Genomic DNA, 19,922 nt, shown 5'->3' with positions numbered 1-19,922 from the left:
AGCAGTTTAGCAGTTCGGAGTCGTTGGAGCCCTTCTGAACGTCCGTTTGCGCTCAAATTTGACAGGCAGGCTCGGTTTAACATACTGAGTAAGAATATATCTTAAGTTCTCAGTTTCGACCCCGTTTGGTCACCGAAAACTGTGCCGAACTGTAATCTTAATCAGATAACTGTCGGATTTTATTTCTCACTCTACGGGTGTCAGAATGGTATGAAACTTTAAATCTAGGCACATAAAAATATTTCTGACATATCCTCCAGTTTTCATAATTTTCTGACACTGTGCATTTTCTGCTAATTTATCTACTCCGTTTCTTATAGAAAATCTAAATCTTCTGTTTTCGCTCCGATTTCAGCACAGGTCATTTTCAATCTATATTTCACTTCTCCAAACCCAATAAAATAGTATCTCATACTATTTTTATTTATTTTCACCTTTATACTTAAAATCCGGTATGTTACATTCTACCGCAACCTCACCGGAACCATTTAAATGTACACCGTAACTTCATAGTTTTAGAAGTCCGGTACCTTACATGGTGTTTCACAAAGAAATGGCAGATATACTCGGCCTTCTTGGTAGCACATTGAAAATCTTGGGATACGTTCGTTCCAAGATTTATAACTTCTTTCATTATACCATAGCAAACCTCCATGTCACGCCCCGGGACCGATACAAATTTGGGCCGGCCCGGGCATGTCAAATAGACGCCAAACGGACAGAGTTTCCCCTGTCCGCCCAAGGCTCATTACCTGTACATTTTCAAGTAGAGAAAAGCACTAGCGGAAACATACAAATACGACTTACACGAGGGTAAGCAATAGCCATGAGTGAAAGAAAGGAAACTAAACATCTACACAAGTACTATGATTCTCTTTTGATCACATACATTGCATTTAACTTGTACATTCAAAGTTCTTTACATACTTTTCATCATTTCTTTTTTTTTTTACATCACATTCTCCTCGAGATAAACATTACATTTTTTTTCCTTTACATCTCAACTAATCAAATACAAAAGATGAAGTAGGGGAATGCTACTACAAAATGTAAAACTCGACTTGGTAGTCACTGTCTATGGCGCGATATCTTTACCGCGGTCGCTCGCCGGCTCGCTCGGTCTCAGCTCTGTGGAAATAGTGGGGTGAGAACTACAACGAAGTTCCCAGTGGGTTCGGTCCCAATCTCACCGACTTTCCCACTATGTCTAACTCAGGCATAATAGAAAGAATAAGCTGAAAAGTAGCCAACTATACAAATGCAACTAATATGCATGAACAATGTGATAAAAAATGATGCTCAATATAACTCATGAAGAATGCATGGTCTTTGTTCTTTGTTCTTTATCTTTGTTCAATCTCAAGGCTAACCCGAGGGTATCGCCTCATTAACTCACCAACTCAAAATCCATGATCGCGGGCCCTCAGCTTCCTCCCGCTAGGACCGTCCTCTGAGTAACTCAATCCAGTGATGACAAACTCCGGAGCGCATCGCCCGAGGGGGTGCGACCACCCTCAAGCAAGGACTTATAGCGAGTATGATCAATCCTTAACTCTAAGGATGTTCAGTTCAATCTATTTCTTAACTGTAAGGAATTTATGCACAAATGACCCTTAGCTCTAAGGTAGAATGTCATTGTGTCAATCTCATGTTCTTTGCATTCTTTACTTTGACCATGTCACTACACTAACTCTAGTGTTCTTTGCATTCTTTACTTTCATCATGTCTTTACACTAACTCTAGTGTTCTTTATGACACACATTTAATGCTATCTCTAGCCATTGTTCTTTATACCATATTTTGTTGCTAACTCTAGTAATTATCATTTTTTAATGCCACACATTTGCTAACTCTAGCTTTTTTCATTCTTTATACCACATTTTGTTGCTAACTCTAGCAATTATTATTCTTTGATGCCACACATTTGCTAACTCTAGCTTTTATCATTTTTTATACCACATTTGTTCTCTTTGATGCCACACACTAGCTCTAGTGTTCTTTACGTCAATCTTTATGCTATCTTTAGCTTTTATTCTCACATTTCATTTTCCTCATGTCATATGTCACTTATTCTTTAACTAAGCTAAGTTCTTATCTCTTTTACATGCACATATAGGGTTATTATATTCTCATTGGTTCTCAACCATCTCATGGTGCACTTGAACTCACAAAATGCAAACATTCACATATTTATATTCTCATTACCCTACCATGCATGCAACAATATACATATGTATGTTCAAAAAGTGACACATTAGATATAAAGGGAATTCCAACAAGTTTGGAGAGCACCAACCACCTTGTAGGCTTACTTAGGTGCTACGGTGAATTTCTCGGGACTTTTAGCCACCTAGTTCGCTATCTGCGGCAAAACGAAGCCATATTAGGCCATTTTGCTCATAACTTTACATAGGCTTTTCGTAACGTTAAACCGAGCGCACGAACGCGTCGGAAATACCCCCAATTAGGTTTCTAGAGAGTCAATTTTCCATTTGAACCATTCTTAACTCAATAAAAACCCATTTTAGGGTTTCACCATGAGAGGGGTTGAAGCTTACCTCTAAGCTTCACCACCTACACTCAATCCATGGTTTTGATCTCATTAGTAAGCATAAGAAAGCTTAAAATACCCAAAAGGCTCTACCAAAACCATTCCTAGGTCATTTGGTTCTCATTCAAGGGTTTTACCATGAAAGGGGTCAAAGCTTACCTCAAAACTTTCCTTTCCTTTGCTCCAAAGGGAAGAAGAAGGAGTTGCTCCACTCCTTGGTCTTCTTCTCCACCTTTGTCTTCTTTTTCTTCTCTTTCTTTCCTTTCCTTTCTTCTTCTCCTTCTTGTCTTCTAGAGAGAGAAAGAGAGGAGAGAGTGTATGAGAGGGAGAGAATGAGCGAAATATCCCATAACCCCTTATAACATAACCCATATATTGCATAAATGCAAATAAGCCCCTCAACTTTTATCTTATTACACTGCCTGGACTGGGCCATTTTCGTGCTCGAGGACCGGTCTAGCCGATATGGGACCGGTCCCAAAGAGCTCTCCCGCAACTCAGCGGGGCTTTCGCACGAGGCAACCGGTCTCTCCCAGAGGGACCGGTCTCTCGGGGACCGGTCTCTCCGCGCAGGGACCGGTTCCCGAGAGCTGATTTTTTGGGACTTAGCCGATTTTTCAGCTTTCTCAGTTCTCACGCGTTCGGGGACCGGTTTCTCCCACCAGGGACCGGTCCCCGAGAGCTCAAAACCTACAGGATGCAGATTTTTTATTCTTTAGCTCTCGAAAACCTCCTACAACGCACTTTTACTCATTTTAACACCTTCGGACTTTCCGAAGGGTACCAACCTCGCACTTTGGTCAATTTGACTAAAGTTCGATATTTATTTTTCAAAATTTCGGTATATTACACTCCACATGATTGGCACTCACAATTTGGTAATCCAAGATATAATTGGTTAGTGGAATGTGACAAAATCTGAGGAGATTCTGGGATAACCTCGGTATTGATAATGTCTGGGTTTCTACATATTTGATGCATACATGTCACGTCCGGGTACCAGCGGAAGCATATCCGGTACGTGCACAGACCCACCATACACCTGCAGTATATAAGGCGTTTACAAGAAAGCAAGTCGATAAGAGAAAACACATAGAACAATCCTATCCTGATATCAGAGCAATGTATAAGTCCAAATACTATCAACAGATGAACAAAAAGTAACCAATCCAAAAATTTCCCATCAAAAAGAAATATAAAAACTATAATTGCAGGTGCCAAAACTCATATGCATCACAGGGTACACAAAACATCTGTACAATGGTAGTCTCTCAATACACTGAACATCACCCTCGGCCGTAGCCCGAGTAGCAAGGTGATCGACTAGCAATCTCCTAGCAATGTCTAGATAGACGCGACTTCCTTGCCACGATCCCTAGCCTCTCCGGTAAATGGCTCTGTAAAACAACAATAAAAAGGGCGTGAGAACTATTAACAATAGTTCCCAGTGGGTAAGCCGCCAGCCTCGGCGAATTACACCACTAGGCTCATGATGTACTAAATGAAAGTAAAAGCGATAATTGCATGATATATATATGCAATGCTAACAGGCAATAGGCATGTAATCAACATGTAATCATGATTTCTGCAGTAATGAATCAACTGAATAATAGAAACATAGCAACTACTATAAACATGAACATAAACATAGAGGTGTAAATAAATACTGTACAATATATCTGATGAGCATTCATTACTGTCCTTTGTCATTTAGTAACTTTCATTTCATTCATAAGGACCTACTCAAGGTAGTCCAGCTTGCGCCGCGCCTAGCCTAATGGCCCCGTGGTAGTATACACTCCCCACGGCAATCCACTTCGGCACCCAATTCCGCACGGGCGAGCAACTGTCGCGTAGGCCAACTCCGGAGTGCCGACTTGTAGGAAGCTACCCTCACAAGCGTGTGCGAATGAGCACGGTGGCAAGCAAGCAAAGTCCATAGCCTAGTATATCTTAATCATCGTGTCATAGTACACTATGTTGTCACTCTCAATCTATTGATCGGAATTCTCAATATGATAAATAATGAAACTTGCTAGTATCCACTAGATTAGTAAACACATAAAAGTAATGCCAATTTACATATTGCATTAGAAACTTCCCACTATTAATATACAATCAATAGGGTCAAGAGAATGTCATTGTTCTCTACTTTGTAGAAGCATAATAAACTTATCACTTGGTTATTCAACTGAACTAAACAGGAATACTTTAATGCATGAATACTTTATGCATGACTATTCTCTACTTCATAGAGGTTTCATTTCAATTGTATCAAACATTGTGGCAAGATTATTCCGAGTCCTTTATCATTCACCTAAACACAATAGCGCACAACCAAACCAATTCTATCGTAACATATAGAACATAGGGGAGCTTCACTTGCTCTGGTTAGGTCAAACCCACCTATTACTAGGCTCAAATCAGTCCACAAGAGTCCCGAAATTCAGCTCAATCAAGCCTCAGCCTGCTAAAAATAAGGCATCAAAACCGTATCAAACATACATCTGAAATGTCCACTTTCGGTACACTTGCACTTAATACGAAGTAGTAACTTAAATCCTTGTTTTGGGCCAGCTTAATACCTCAAGTTAAGCCTCTAATTGCTCTCCAATGCCAACTGAAGGTCATCCCAAGGTCGGTAGCACTCTCGCTGCATACAAACACTAAACGGCATCAAAATCGTCAAATACTAATAAATATAGCCGGCGTCTTGCGAAAATTAGTTTTCTAACAGGAATTTCTACTTACCCTTGGTTAAAATATCCTCCAAACCAACTTCTAAGAGCCCAGGTTCAGCTCAAAGTGGGTCAAGAATCTGCTGCGAAGAGGGCATTTCAAACTGCGTTGAGTTACTCAAGTAGATTGCAAATAGCTTCAAAGTAGCTTCATAATAACTAATTACCTTAGTCCAGCCTTAAAGCAACTTTTCACTGATAATTCATAGCCAAAATAACTCTTTTTTTACTGCTGAAAACAGCCTCTACATCAGTTGGAAGCAAGGAAATCCAATCAACTCAAAATCTGATACGAAACCACAATCAAGAGAGAAGTTAAGCTAATTACCTCTCCAAAGCTGAGAATCAGCTTTCCCTGGTGAGAACCTCACAGAAACTCAGTAAAAATACTTCTCCCCACAACCCAAAGACCTCCCTTGCGTTTCCAAACCAGCGAGCAACGAACGCGACACGAAATAAGCTCGATTCGGCGATCTCCAATCGAAGAGAGAGAAACCCTAGAGAGAGAAAGTGGAGGAGGTGAAGAAGCCCTTCTCTGAGCTCTAACAGCATCTACAAGGGTCCAGGAGTCGTGCTGGAGGGTTAAGGATAGGGATGAGCTGTGAAATTACCAAACTAGCCTTGCTGCCACGTTTTGCCATTGTGTACCGGTAGACAATGATGGCTGTACCGGTACACCAAGCAGAAAAATGCTGATTTCGCTAGATCAATGCACTTTCTTACTTTTGGCCATCCAATCATTCTCTAACTTGTACAAAAACTTGTCCAAACCCTTTAGAACATGTAGGATAGTTCCACACACTCAAACTCCGCAAATTGCAAAAGTTCAGTGTATTACATTCACCCCTCCTAAAAAGAAGTTTCGTCCGCGAAACTTGTAAATACATACCTCAAAATTTTGTCGAGAAAAGATAGGGATAGTGCTCTTGCATTGCACTTTCCAGTTCCCAAGTAGCTTTCCGTTCATCATGATTGCTCCAACGGATCTTTACGTAGGGTATCTCACGGTTTCGAAGCCGTTTCACCTCTCGAGCTAGTATTCTTACTGGATGCTACTCAAAGCTCAAATCTTCTCGTAATTCCACTGGAGTACTTTCCAATATGTGGGTCGGATCAAAAACAAACTCCGCAGTGTAGATACATGAAACACATTATGCACTTCCGATAGGTTCGGCGGCAAAGCAAGCCAATACGCTACGGGGCCTATCCGCTCCAACACTTCGTAGGGTCCAATAAACCGAGGACTCAGCTTTCCACGAATTCCAAATCTCTTAACTCCTTTTGTCGGTGAAACTTTTAGGAATACATGATCGCCAACGTGAAATTTCAGTTCTCGCCGACGTTTATCCGCATAGCTCCTTTGTCGGCTTTGAGCGGTCAACAAACGTTCTCGTGCAAGTCGAACTTTAGCTTCAGCTTCTTGCAACATATCTGGACCCAAAACTAATCTTTCCCCCACTTCACTCCAATGAAGTGGTGATCTGCACTTCCTACCCATAAAGAGCTTCAAACGGTGCCATTTGAATACTTGCTTGATAACTATTGTTATAAGCAAATTCTGCCATAGGCAAGAACTGTGGCCAACTGCCCTGAAAATCAATCACGCAGGCCCGCAACATATCCTCAATGGTATGGATGGTACGCTCGGACTGCCCATCACTTTGGGGGTAGAAAGCAGTACTGAAATCCAATCGGGTACCCATGGCCTCTTGTAAACTTCTCCAAAAATGTGAAACGAAGCGGATGTCTCGATCTAAAACAATAGAAGCTGGTACTCTGTGTAATCGCACAATTTCATCAAGGTACACTTGTGCAAGTCTCTCCCCCGACCAAACTGTATGGATTGGAATAAAGTGGGCAGATTTGGTCAATCTGTCTACAATTACCCAAATGGCATCGTGACCTGCCTGTGAGCGAGGTAACCCAACAATGAAATCCATAGTGATCCTTTCCCACTTCCACACTGGTATGGGTAGGCTCTGAAGTTTTCCTGCAGGGAGTCGATGTTCAGCTTTAACCTGCTGACAGGTTAAGCATTTAGCCACAAAATCTGCAACTTCCTTTTTCATTCCAGGCCACCAGTAAGTTAACTTCAAATCTTTATACATTTTCGTACTTCCAGGATGTAAAGTATACGGCGCCCGATGTGCTTCTTTTAAAATCTCTTCTTTAATGTCAGAGTCGGTTGGGATACAGAGTCGATCACCAAATCTTAACAATCCCTGATCATCCACTCGAAAATCACCAACATGATCAACAGTGATTTTTGCTCGAATCTTTTGCAAGAATTCATCTTGAGCTTGCTTTTCTTTAATTTGATCGATCAGGGTAGGTTGCACCACCAATGACATAAGTATCCAAGGCGTATCAGGAGCTGCAACCTCCAAATTCAGCTGCTCCATTTCTTTTACCAACAGTGGTTGTAAAGTTATCGACATCGCCAAATTTTTCATCCATTTTCGACTTAAAGTATCAGCTACAACATTAGCTTTTCCTAGATGATAGAGGATGGTCAAATCATAATCCTTGAGCAACTCCAACCATCTACGTTGTCTTAAGTTTAATTCCTTTTGCGTAAACAGATACTATAAACTTTTATGATCTGTGTAAACTTCGTAACGCTCGCCATAGAGGTAGTGGCGCGAAAGCTTTAGGGCAAAAACTATAGCAGCCAGCTCTAGATCATGCGTAGGGTAGTTATTTTCATAATCCTTTAATTGGCGAGATGCATAAGCAATTACTCTACCATTCTGCATTAGAACACACCCTAATCCATTCAGCGATGCATCACTGTAAATAACATTATCCACTCCAGTAACAGATAATGCTAGAATCGGAGCAGTGGTTAACCGTTCTTTTAGCTCCTGAAAGCTTCTTTCACAGGTTTCATTCCAAAGAAACTTAGCTCCTTTATGTGTGAGTCGAGTGAGAGGAGTAGACATCTTTGCAAATCCTTCCACAAATCTTCGGTAGTATCCCGCCAAACCAATGAAACTCCGAATCTCTGTAACCTTGGTCGGTCTAGGCCAACCTTTAATCGTTTCGATCTTCTTTGGATCCACAGCTATTCCAGCCTCTGAAATGACATGTCCCAGAAATGCTACTTCTCGAAGCCAAAATTCGCATTTCTTCAATTTTGCAAACAGTTTCTTTTCTCGAAGTACTTGTAACACCACTCTTAAATGGTTTTCATGCTCCTCATCACTTCGAGAATATATCAAAATATCGTCGATAAATACGACCACAAACCTGACCAAATAGGGCTTAAAGACACGATTCATTAAATCCATAAAGGCTGCTGGGGCATTTGTCAGTCCAAATGGCATAACTGTAAATTCATAATGCCCATACCGTATCCTAAAAGCGGTCTTGAAAACATCTTCAGGCTTGATCTTAAGCTGATGATAACCTGATTGCAAATCAATCTTGGAATATACTTTCGATCCTTGCAGCTGATCGAATAAATCGTCGATTCTGGGTAATGGATATTTATTCTTGATTGTGACTTTATTGATTTCTCGATAATCCACACACAATCAAAGAGATCCATCCTTCTTCTTAACAAATAAAACCGGTGCTCCCCAAGGCGACACACTCGGTCGAATGAAACCTTTATCCAATAAATCTTGTAACTGTGCCTTCAGTTCTTTCAATTCAGCGGGTGCCATCCTATAGGGTGTTTTTGCGATTGGGGTAGTCTCAGGGACAAGATCTATCACAAACTCAACTTCCCTATCAGGTGGCATACCAGGCAACTCAGCTGGAAACACATCCCCAAACTCCCGCACAACCGGAATATCATCAATCTTGACGGCTTCTCCATTGCTCACAGAAATACTAGCCAAATAAGCTACACAACCCCTCCGAATCAATTGTCGTGCTCGCGAAGAGCTAATAGTCATTGCGAACAATGAACTCTGGCATCCCTTATAAACAACCTCCTGTTGACCTGGTTCCCTAAAGGTTACTGTTCTGTTCGTGCAATCAACAGTCGCATAATACTGTGTTAACCAATCCATACCCAATACTACATCAAACTCACCTAGTTTGTGTAGTGCCAAAAGATCCACTGGCATAATCCAGTCTCCTACCCTAACGGGACAGCGAGGGCAAAACTCACGAACATCTAAGGTATGGTTGGGCACGATCACTCGTCCCGGATGCAAAGTAGGTGCTAAATGACTGCTATGCAACTCGGCAAACTGCCGATCAATAAAAGAATGTGAAGCACCAGTATCAAATAATGCACGAACACGAATATCATAAAGCATAATGATACCTGCTACGACCTCCTCAGCTGCTGCGGCCTCCTCTGTCTGGGCAGCGTACATACGCCTACTCGAACCCTGCCGAGGACTCTCAGACTGCCGCTGTCCCAGTGGTCGTCTGTACTGAGAGGGTGTTGTCGGGGTCCCCTGACCCGGAGCTGAAGGTGCAGGTGCAGATGCTGATGATGGGGCAGGCGAAGAACCTCTCGGGCACTCTCAGCGAAAGTGGCCCTCCTCGCCGCAGATAAAACACTTACCCCCACGTTGTGGACACTGTTGCGGAAAGTGAGGCGCACAACAAATGACACAACGTGGCTGTCGACGACGCTCGGGTGCTCCATGGGGTGCTGAAGAACCTCGACCCCTCGACTGGCCCGACTGGCCTCTCGGATACTTCGGCTGTCTCCTGGAGGATTGCTGACTACTACTCTCAGTCACTGGTCTCTTTCCTTTACTCCGATCCACAATGTCTCTTTCCTTCATAATTTTCGCCCCCTTCTCCACGATCAATGCCCGATACACCACTTTCCTGTAAGTAGAAAGGTTTGACGTCTGGACCAATCTGAAAATCGCAGGCCGCAAACCCACCTAAAAAATACGGGCCTTGTCCTCATCATCTCGAACCACAAAAGGAATACAATGCAGTAATCGGGAGAACTCTCGCTCATACTCTGCTACTGTCCTGTCCCCCTGCCTCATATTTCTCAGATCCCTTTCCATCTGCCTCCTCACACTCTGTGGAAAATAGATTGTCAACAGTAATTCCTTGAACCTCGTCCAGGTAATCGCTGGCAAATCCGCACGGGGGTCCTCACGGATATCTACCCACCACCTGTAAGCCTCGCCATCTAGGCGGTGTGTCGCAAACCAAACCTGATATCGCTCCTCGACGAAAGTATCATAAAATAGCTTCTCCATATGCATTAGCCATTTCTCGACCACCCAGTGATTTGCTTTCTCACCGTCAAAAATACGAGGATTGCAACGACGGAATTCATTCAGTCGTTCCATCATCCGCTCCCGCTCCTCAACCCCCACCATCTCTGGCAATACTGTCCCTGATGTTGCTACAGGTACTGGTGGTGGTACTACTGCCTCCTGTCGGGTCTCTACCCTCGGAGCTACTGGGGGTGTGTCCGGTACTGGTGACTATGCTCTCACTGTCGCATCCCTGTCTGGTACTGTAGGTATAGGATAGGAATCTCTCTATCAGTCGTCTGCCGCAGTAGTAAATCTCTAACCTCTTCATCCTATCCTCCTGTCGCCGCTCGACATCTATCTGCTGTAGCGCTGCCGCAGCCTGCTGAGTAACCAAATCCGTCAGCCTTGCAAGCTGATCCTGCAACTCATGGATCCCACTAGATCCAGAAGTAACAGAGGTCCCTACTTTCTCCGCATCCACCGCCTCAACCACCCCAGCGACTCTTGAACGAGTCAAAGGCATCTTAAGCTGCAGCACAAAAACAAACATAGATTAATAAAACCTATACTATTGAACCTTAACTTCAGATATAAGCCAACTAATCAAGCGAAAGTACTGAAATGTAACGCACACTAACTTCCGATGTCACGTTGTCGGCCGCCAACGTGGCCCTTTGCAAAGTTAGTAATTGCACATTCCGATCAAACTCCTACCATTCGGAGTTTATAAATTACCCAATCGAAATACTTTCGCTGACAACAAACTCGACTAGACCTCGTCTCTAACGAGCCTATCCTTATAGTCCAACCAGCCTAAGGTTTGCTAGGTCTACTAAGACTCAACCTTAGGCTCTGATACCATTATAATCTGTCACGCCCGGGTACCAGCGGAAGTATATCCGGTACGTGCACAGACCCGCCATACACCTGCAGTATATAAGGCGTCTACAAGAAAGTAAGTCGATAGGAGAAAACACATAGAACAATCCTATCCTGATATCAGAGCAAAGTAAAAGTCCAAATACTATCAACAGATGAATAAAAAGTAACCAATCCAAAAATTCCCCATCAAAAAGAAATATAAAAACTATAATTGCAGGTTCCAAAACTCATATACATCACAGGGTACACAAAACATCTGTACAATGGTAGTCTCTCTATACACTGGACATCACCCTCGGCCGTAGCCCGAGTAGCAAGGTGATCGACTAGCAAGCTCCTAGCAATGTCTAGCTAAACACGACTTCCTTGCAACAATCTCTATCCTCTCCGGTAGATGGCTCTGTAAAACAACAATAAAAAGGGCGTGAGAACTATTAATAATAGTTCCCAGTGGGTAAGCCGCCAGCCTCGGCGAATTACACCACTAGGCTCATGATGTACTAAATGAAAGTAAAAGCGATAATTGCATGATATATATATATGCAATACTAACAAGCAATAGGCATGTAATCCACATGTAATCATGATTTCTGCAGTAATGAATCAACTGAATAATAGAAGCATAGCAACTACTATAAACATGAATATAAACATGGAGGTGTAAGTAAATACTGTACACTATATCTGACGAGCATTCATTACTGTCCTTTGTCATTTAGTACTTTCATTTCATTCATAAGGACCTACTCAAGGTAGTCCAGCTTGCGCCGCGCCTAATGGCCCCGTGGTAGTATACACTCCCCACGGCAATCCACTTCGGCACCCAATCCCGCACGGGCGAGCAACTGTCGCGTAGGCCAACTCCGGAGTGCCGGCTTGTAGGGAGCTACCCTCACAAACGTGTGCGAATGAGCACAGTGGCAAGCAAGCAAAGTCCATAGCCCAGTATATCTTAATCATCGTGTCATAGTACACTATGTTGTCACTTTCGATCTATTGATCGGAATTCTCAATATGATAAACAATGAAACTTGCTAGTATCCACTAGATTAGTAAACACATAAAAGTAATGCCAATTTACATATTGCATTAGAAACTTCCCACTATTAATATACTATCAATAGGGTCAAGAGAATGTCATTGTTCTCTACTTTGTAGAAGCATAATAAACTTATCACTTGGTTATTCAACTGAACTAAACAGGAATACTTTTAATGCATGAATACTTTATGCATGAATACTTTATGCATGACTACTCTCTACTTCATAGAGGTTTCATTTCAATTGTATCAAACGTTGTGGCAAGATTATTCCGAGTCCTTTATCATTCATCTAAACACAATAGCGCACAACCAAACCAATTCTATTGTAACATATAGAACATAGGGGAGCTTCACTTGCTTTGGTTAAGTCAAACCCACCTATTACTAGGCTCAAATCAGTCCACAAGAGTCCCGAAATTCAGCTCAATCAAGCCTCAGCCCTGCTGAAAATAAGGCATCAAAACCGTATCAAACATACATCTGAAATGTCCACTTTCGGTACACTTGCACTTAAAACAAAGTAGTAACTTAAATCCTTGTTTTGGGCCAGCTTAATACCTCAAGTTAAGCCTATAATTGCTCTCCAATGCCAACTGAAGGTGATCCCAAGGTCGGTAGCACTCTCGCTGCGTACAAACACTAAACGACATCAAAATCGTCAAATACTAATAAATATAGCTGGCGTCTTGCGAAAATCAGTTTTCTAACAGGAATTTCTACTTACCCTTGGTTAAAATATCCTCCAAACCAACTTCTAAGAGCCCAGGCTCAGCTCAAAGTGGTTCAAGAACCTGCTGCGAAGAGGGCATTCCAAACTGCGTTGAGTTACTCAAGTAGATTGCAAATAGCTTCAAAATAGCTTCATAATAACTAATTACCTTAGTCCAGCCTTAAAGCAACTTTTCACTGATAATTCACAGCCAAAATAACTCTTTTTTTACTGCTGAAAACAGAATCTACATCAGTTGGAAGCAAGGAAATCCAATCAACTCAAAATCCGATACGAAACCACAATCAAGAGGGAAGTAAGCTAATTACCTCTCCAAAGCTGAGAATCAACTTTCCTTGGTGAGAACCTCACAGAAACTCAGTAAAAATACTTCTCCCCATGACCCAAAGACCTCCCTTGTGTTTCCAAACCAGCGAGCAACGAACGCGGCACGAAATAAGCTCGATTCGGCGATCTCCAATCGAAGAGAGAGAAACCCTAGAGAGAGAAAGTGGAGGAGGTGAAGAAGCCCTTCTCTGAGCTCTAACAGCATCTACAAGGGTCCAGGAGTCGTGCTGGAGGGTTAAGGATAGGGATGAGCTGTGAAATTACCAAAATAGCCCTGCTGTCACGTTTTGCCATTGTGTACCGATACACAATGATGGCTGTACCGGTACACCAAGCAGAAAAATATTGATTTCGTCAGATCAATGCACTTTCTTACTTTTGGCCATCCAATTATTCTCTAACTTGTACAAAAACTTGTCCAAGCCCTTTAGAACATGTAGGATAGTTCCACACACTCGAACTCCGCAAATTGCAAATGTTCAGTATATTACAATACATTCAGTACATTGAACCATTCCCTTATTTCTTTGTTGCCCAAGAATAACCTTCCGGCGCTTTCTATTTTCTCGACTACTTGTTGCAACATTCATAAAATTTTGGTTGAAAATTACGGCTGTAGGGAAATTGTGATGGCGAAAGATAAAATTTTTGGAATAAATATTAACATACCTACTATTAAGACAGCAAAAATATATGCATGCATATTTAACATCAAGTAATGCATTCAACAAAAGAATGAAAAAAAAAAAAGGGAAGAAAGTGCAGGGAAAAACTTTTGCCACTTGTGTGTGCGTGAGTGCGAGAGTGGATTTGAGTGGATTTGAGGTGAATCCATTTTGGTATGAAATTGATGCGAAAACAGACGCATGAGGCTCCTAGTGCATAAGAGGGACTAATTTGCAATTAGACAAATTTAGTGAATTAAGTCGCATTTTGGCCTTCTCAGTTGATTTTTACTAAGAAGTCGAAGAAGTTTTTTTTTTTCCTTTCTTCTTATTTTTTTCTTTTCTCTCTCTCAGAAAAAGGCTTTTGTAGTACCTCTGTACTGTCTGATTAGTCATTTTGGTGCATTGTAAACAGATAAAAAATGAAGTGCAAAGTTGGCGAGATCACATTCACTAATGTCCACCTATCACCCCCCCTTCCTCTCTAGGCCTCATGATAGTAACTTTGCTTGCCTCCTGTCAATTCTCCTCTGTATTTGGGTAAACTTCAAATACCCTCCTTGTGGTTTCACACTTTCTCACTTTAGTACCATGTAGTTTAAAGTGTATCAAATTAGGTCCTGTGATTTCGAACTTTCTCACTGTAGTAACATGTGGTTTAAAGTGTATCAAGTTAGTACATTGATACAAAATTGAGAGTTTTTAATGACTCATGTTTAAATTTTGATTTGGATTTAGATCATAAATTTAACTTAATGTTTTTAGTTGCAAACGTAATTCCAAAATTTTTTTATATTTCGAATTTTAATATTTTGTATTGCCTTGAAATTAGTTTTTTTAAAACAATTAGTGATTCCTATTGCTATTGTTATTGTAAACGTTTTTTTCTTCAAAGATATTCATCTGATGCTGATGACCTTTTAAACAACATTGGAAAATGACATATCAACAAAGGAATATAGGTAATTTAAAAAAAATGTAGAATTCAAGCGTAGACAAAGCTTTCGTAGTTGAATGAAGTTAATTATGGTAAAAGGAAAAAAATATAGAATCCCAATGTAGGTAAAGTTTGTTATGAAAAAGGATTGCGTAGAAATAGCAGAGTTGATCATAAATATCAAGTTAGAATTTATTATGAAAAAAGAATGTTTTTTCCCTAATCTCTTAGGCTGAAAAAGTAATTATGATATAAAAAAATAAATTGTTGTGAGGTTTAAAGGGAAAATTAGATTGTAAAAATAAATAGTAAAGATATAGTCTTCCTATATTGATTAGAAGGCTAGCAAAACCAGAATATTTTTCTCAAAAAATTTATCTGATGCTGATGGTATTTTAAACAATATGGAAAATAACATCTTAACTATTTGTTTAAAAAAGGAATGCAGAAAAATGCCAATAAAAATAGAATCGAGTGTTTTGTTATGAAAAAAGGCTAATTAAGAATGACAGTCATTCAATTATGTTGATTACGGTAAGGGGGTGTTTGGCTCCATGTAAAAGTACACCGAAAATTAATTTTCAGTTGGAAACTATTTTTTTGATGTTTGGTTCTCTGTAAAAAAAAATTTCTCGAAAAACCCTTTTTACAAATGCGCGGAAGAATTCGGGTTTTCGTTTTCCGCTCTATTATCGCGGAAAACGAAAAGCTAGAGCAAAAATGGCGAGGCTCATAGCCTCTTTGCACGCAGTCCACAAGGTGGGCTTCACCTCGTGGACCGCCTGAGAGAGAGAGAGAGAGAGAGCAGTGAACCACCTACAGTAAATATGGCGGGGCTCATGTGCCTTTTTGCATGCGGTCCACGAGGTGGGCTTTACCTCGTGGACTGCCTGAGAGAGAGAGAGAGAGAGAGAGTAGTGAACCTCTCTCTCCCTCTTTAATTTTATATATATATATATATATATATAGAATCCCGCTGAGATACTATCGATAGTACAAAGGGCTTAGTACTATCGAGCACCGTTAGATTTAACCCTTTGATTATTTTTATCCGTTAGATTATGCTATTCAACCAACCACCCACTCAACCCTAGGGGACCCCACATCATCTTAACCGCACATTTCTCAATCTAAGGGCTAAAAAACTAATAGCACCAATAACTTTGTGCTATTAATAGTATTCCAGCCTAGTTCTATATATAGAGTCCGGCTACTATCCTATTAATAGGATTGGAGCCATTGTCCTATCAAGTCGTTTTGATTGATCGGAGCTTCAAATTGATAATCGGCACTGTTGAAATTAATCTACACAATTAGAAATGTTTAGAAACCAAATTTTGTAATATTTAAAAATCATTATCAAATTCATCTTAAGAGTTAAAAAATGAATGGTCATAAATGAATAACCTTCTTAAAATAGAGGTTAGACTTTCTCAATTCATAATCAGAGTTATCAAACATTATCTAAATAGTATAAAAAATTTTCTATCAAAAATTCAAGCAATTTGGATTGCTCTACACCGTTAAACAAGCAAACGGCTCATATAGGCCGTCAAAAATTATCGATTTTACGACACTTTGATCACCATGTAAATAATTTTTAAAATTTATGAAATTTAGTTTCTAGATATTTCAAATACTCTAGATCAACTTCAACAGCTCCGATCATCAATTCGGAATCTCGATCATCAAAAACAATTTGATAGGACAAGTGCTCCTATCCTATTAATAGAATAGTAGCTCTGGCCCTCTATATATATATAGCGAAGTTTCACTTTACCCCTCGAACTCCTAAAATGGACATCTAACCCCCTAAACTCTAATATTTCGTTCATGTTACCCTTTCCGTCAGTTTTCCGTCAAGTTCCGTTAACAGGAAACTGACGGAAAGGGTAAAACGAATGAAATATTAGAGTTCAGGGTGTTAGATGTCTATTTTAGGAGTTTGGGGGGTTAAGTGAAACTCGCCAAAAATTCAGGAGGTAGTAGTGCAATTTACTCCGTAGGGGACTCTTGACTATAAATTATTTTATTATAATATGTTACTTATGGATTGACTACTAATCTTCAAGTTAATGATCATGCTTGATTTTGAATATATATATATATATATATATTATCCTAAAATAAATTATACCATAATTTATCCTATATTTTATTGTAATAAAATAAAAGTGAAAGAAATGAATTAGAGTGGCTTAAAGATTAAAAAAAGAGCGATACTAACTACCTATGATGCTCGAACACTCTACTATCCTAGTGTACTCGCTAATATGGTTGATTTACAATAGGTGTCCTCACTCGGATATAAAAATTTTAATTCTCAGTTAATTTTCTGTAGTACTCGTTTGTCCATTTTATCTTTAGAAGCATTGTTCTATAAAATACACTTAAATAAAATTTTTGTACTTCATTTCAGCCAATTAGAAATTTTTAATATAAAAATATAAAAATAATTTATAGTAAAAATTTGGGTAAATTGTATTGTTAACCCCTAAATTTTTGGTGAGTTTCACTTAACCTCCTAGACTCCTAAAATAGACATCTAACACCCTAAACTCTAATATTTCATTCGTTTTACCCCTTCCGTCAGTTTCCGGTTAACGGAGCTTGACGGAAAACTGACGGAAAGAGTAACATGAACGAAATATTAAAGTTTAGGGGGTTAGATGTCCATTTTAGAAGTTCGAGGGGTAAAGTGAAACTTCGCCAAAAGTTCATGAACGAAATATTAAAGTTTAGCGGGTTAAATGTCTATTTTAGAAGTTTGAGGGGTAAAGTGAAACTTCGCCAAAAGTTCAAGGGGCAACAATGCAATTTACTATTATATTATATATATATATATATATATATATATATATATATATATTATATATATTATATATAATATATTTTAATTTTATTTAATAAATATTTTAATAATATTTATTATATAAATATCATAATATATTATAAATATAATATATATTATTTTACATTTTATAATTTTTAATTTATAATCTTTTTTTGATAAATTATATAAAAAAATAATAATATAATAATTATAAATTATTAATTATATAACGTATATTTTTTAATAATATATATAAAAGAGTATAATATATATAATATATCAATTTTTCTTTTCCTTTTAACCAAACAATCGGCATGGAAAACTTTTTTTTTTTCCTACAAACCAAAATAAACGACGTAAAATATTTTTTCCACCGAAAAATTTTTTTCCACAATTTTACGTGGAACCCAACACACCTTGAAATGGACTGTGGCTTACGTGTAGTCCGCCCCGTCTCTTCCGTTCCCTCCCGCGCGCCTTCGATCCCTACCCTCTCTCCCACCCACGATTCCCGCGCCCCTCTGCCCGCCTCTTTCCCCTATCGCCCTTCCTGTCCCCTGTGGCTCTGCAAAGCCCGCAGGGCTCAGAGAGTTGTCGCAGTATGCTATCCTCCTACCACCACCCACCCGTTCCTGCGATCGCAAATCCTGCAGGGCACGGAAGGTTCTCGCCCTGTGAATCTGCAGATCCTGCAAATCTCTCTCTCTACCTGATCCCGCCTTTCATCTTTCTCCGATCTGCGAGGATCTTCCCCATCACGGGATCGATCGAAGCTCACAGGCCCCCGCGCCCTCCCCTAGCCCTCGCGCCCTGTTCGACGAAATGCCGAGCCGATCGTAGGGCGCTCCGCGGGCATCAGAGAGGGATCGATCGATCGATCGTGGAAGCTTCGAGGTATTACACGTTTAGATCTAATCCCTTTTCGTCGTCTCTCCCTTTTATTCGGTCTAAATCGCGCAATAATCGTGGTACAATCGCGCAATCGCGATCTCTGCGTGTGTTTAAATCCTCCCCAAGTTGAAATTTGGATCTGTGAATCGGATTGGGGAGGTTTCGTTGCTGTTTTACTTTTGGAACAGCTAAATTGTGGGGATTCCTATACATGTTGCGATCTCTAAATCTGATTGTTCTTTTACTTTTGTAAGAGTTGAGTTGTTGCTTTGTTCGTTGATTGCGGCCAAAATTTGTTTGGCGATTGTTCTGATGTTGGATTTGTTATTTTGCTCATTGTAGAATAGTAGGATCACTGATTAAAGCATAATTCACCCTTTTGTGAACTGGTTTGTGCTTCCCTTTTGCGAACTGGTTTGTGCTTCGTGGGATTCTAATCTTGAATGGTGATTCTTTCTCAATTGATCTCATCTATCTTTCTTCTAATGCAGTTTCTTTTTTAAAAATTCATACTATTGTATTGGAATGTTTTTTTTTTAAAAAAAAAAAATTTATCTGATTAGTGGAATAATCCTTAGTGGAAATTTTCCTTTTTACTTTGATTCTGCTCTTGCTGGAAACAAATTTTGGATGTTGATGTTTGGCTATCAGGTAGTTCTAACACTTTCCATGCTCTCTGAGCCTTCTCACTTTTGAGTTAGTGAACCCAAACGGTACATGCCGTACGATCCCATCAGCGGCGGCTAAGAAGCAGCTCCTCTATTGCGCAGAGAGGGTCGCAAAATTCATCCCCGTCGACGCGCGTCGGTATGAATAAAAACATGTGAGATTTTCAGTAAAATAGGCATTTGGTAAAAGAAAGTGAGCTATTTTATAGAAATATAAAATGGCTACTCTATACTTTCTGAATAGGCATAAAAGATTATTTTGACACCTGCGAGGTTGCGCTTAAGTGAGCTATTTTATAAAGTAAGCATTTGGTAAAGTAGCTCACTTAATCGCTACTTTAATAGATATCGAGTCAGAGTTCTATCGAAATTTTAAATTTTGATATCAAAATTTTATTACTAATAAGTTGTTATACAATTTATTTATAAAATTAATTAATTATATATATAATTTTGGAAGTATGGTTT

The 19,922-nt window shown here is 39.8% G+C and overlaps 2 long non-coding RNA genes across 8 annotated transcripts; both read right to left on the bottom strand.

The window, feature by feature from the left end:
• On the bottom strand, positions 3,909–7,202 carry LOC109717663. Of its 5 annotated transcripts, XR_002218241.1 has the most exons (7): positions 6,179–7,202; positions 5,618–5,863; positions 5,457–5,534; positions 5,303–5,372; positions 5,137–5,204; positions 4,958–5,018; positions 3,909–3,948 (listed from the first exon to the last, which is right to left on the bottom strand). It is a non-coding gene; the product is annotated as an uncharacterized LOC109717663 (long non-coding RNA). The 5 variants fall into 5 exon arrangements; XR_002218240.1 differs by lacking the exon at positions 6,179–7,202 and having other exon boundaries at positions 4,958–5,021; positions 5,618–5,956; XR_002218239.1 differs by lacking the exon at positions 6,179–7,202 and having other exon boundaries at positions 5,618–5,956.
• Positions 11,632–13,712, bottom strand: LOC109717775. Of its 3 annotated transcripts, none has more exons than XR_002218300.1 (6): positions 13,442–13,712; positions 13,282–13,346; positions 13,128–13,197; positions 12,962–13,042; positions 12,782–12,846; positions 11,632–11,760 (listed from the first exon to the last, which is right to left on the bottom strand). It is a non-coding gene; the product is annotated as an uncharacterized LOC109717775 (long non-coding RNA). The 3 variants fall into 3 exon arrangements; XR_002218301.1 differs by having other exon boundaries at positions 12,782–12,843; XR_002218299.1 differs by having other exon boundaries at positions 12,782–12,843; positions 12,962–13,029.

Source organism: Ananas comosus, linkage group 11 (genome assembly GCF_001540865.1).
Source record: "Ananas comosus cultivar F153 linkage group 11, ASM154086v1, whole genome shotgun sequence".
NCBI lineage: Eukaryota > Viridiplantae > Streptophyta > Magnoliopsida > Poales > Bromeliaceae > Ananas > Ananas comosus.
Note: the sequence above shows the minus strand (reverse complement) of the source record. Positions and strands in the feature narration are given on the sequence as shown.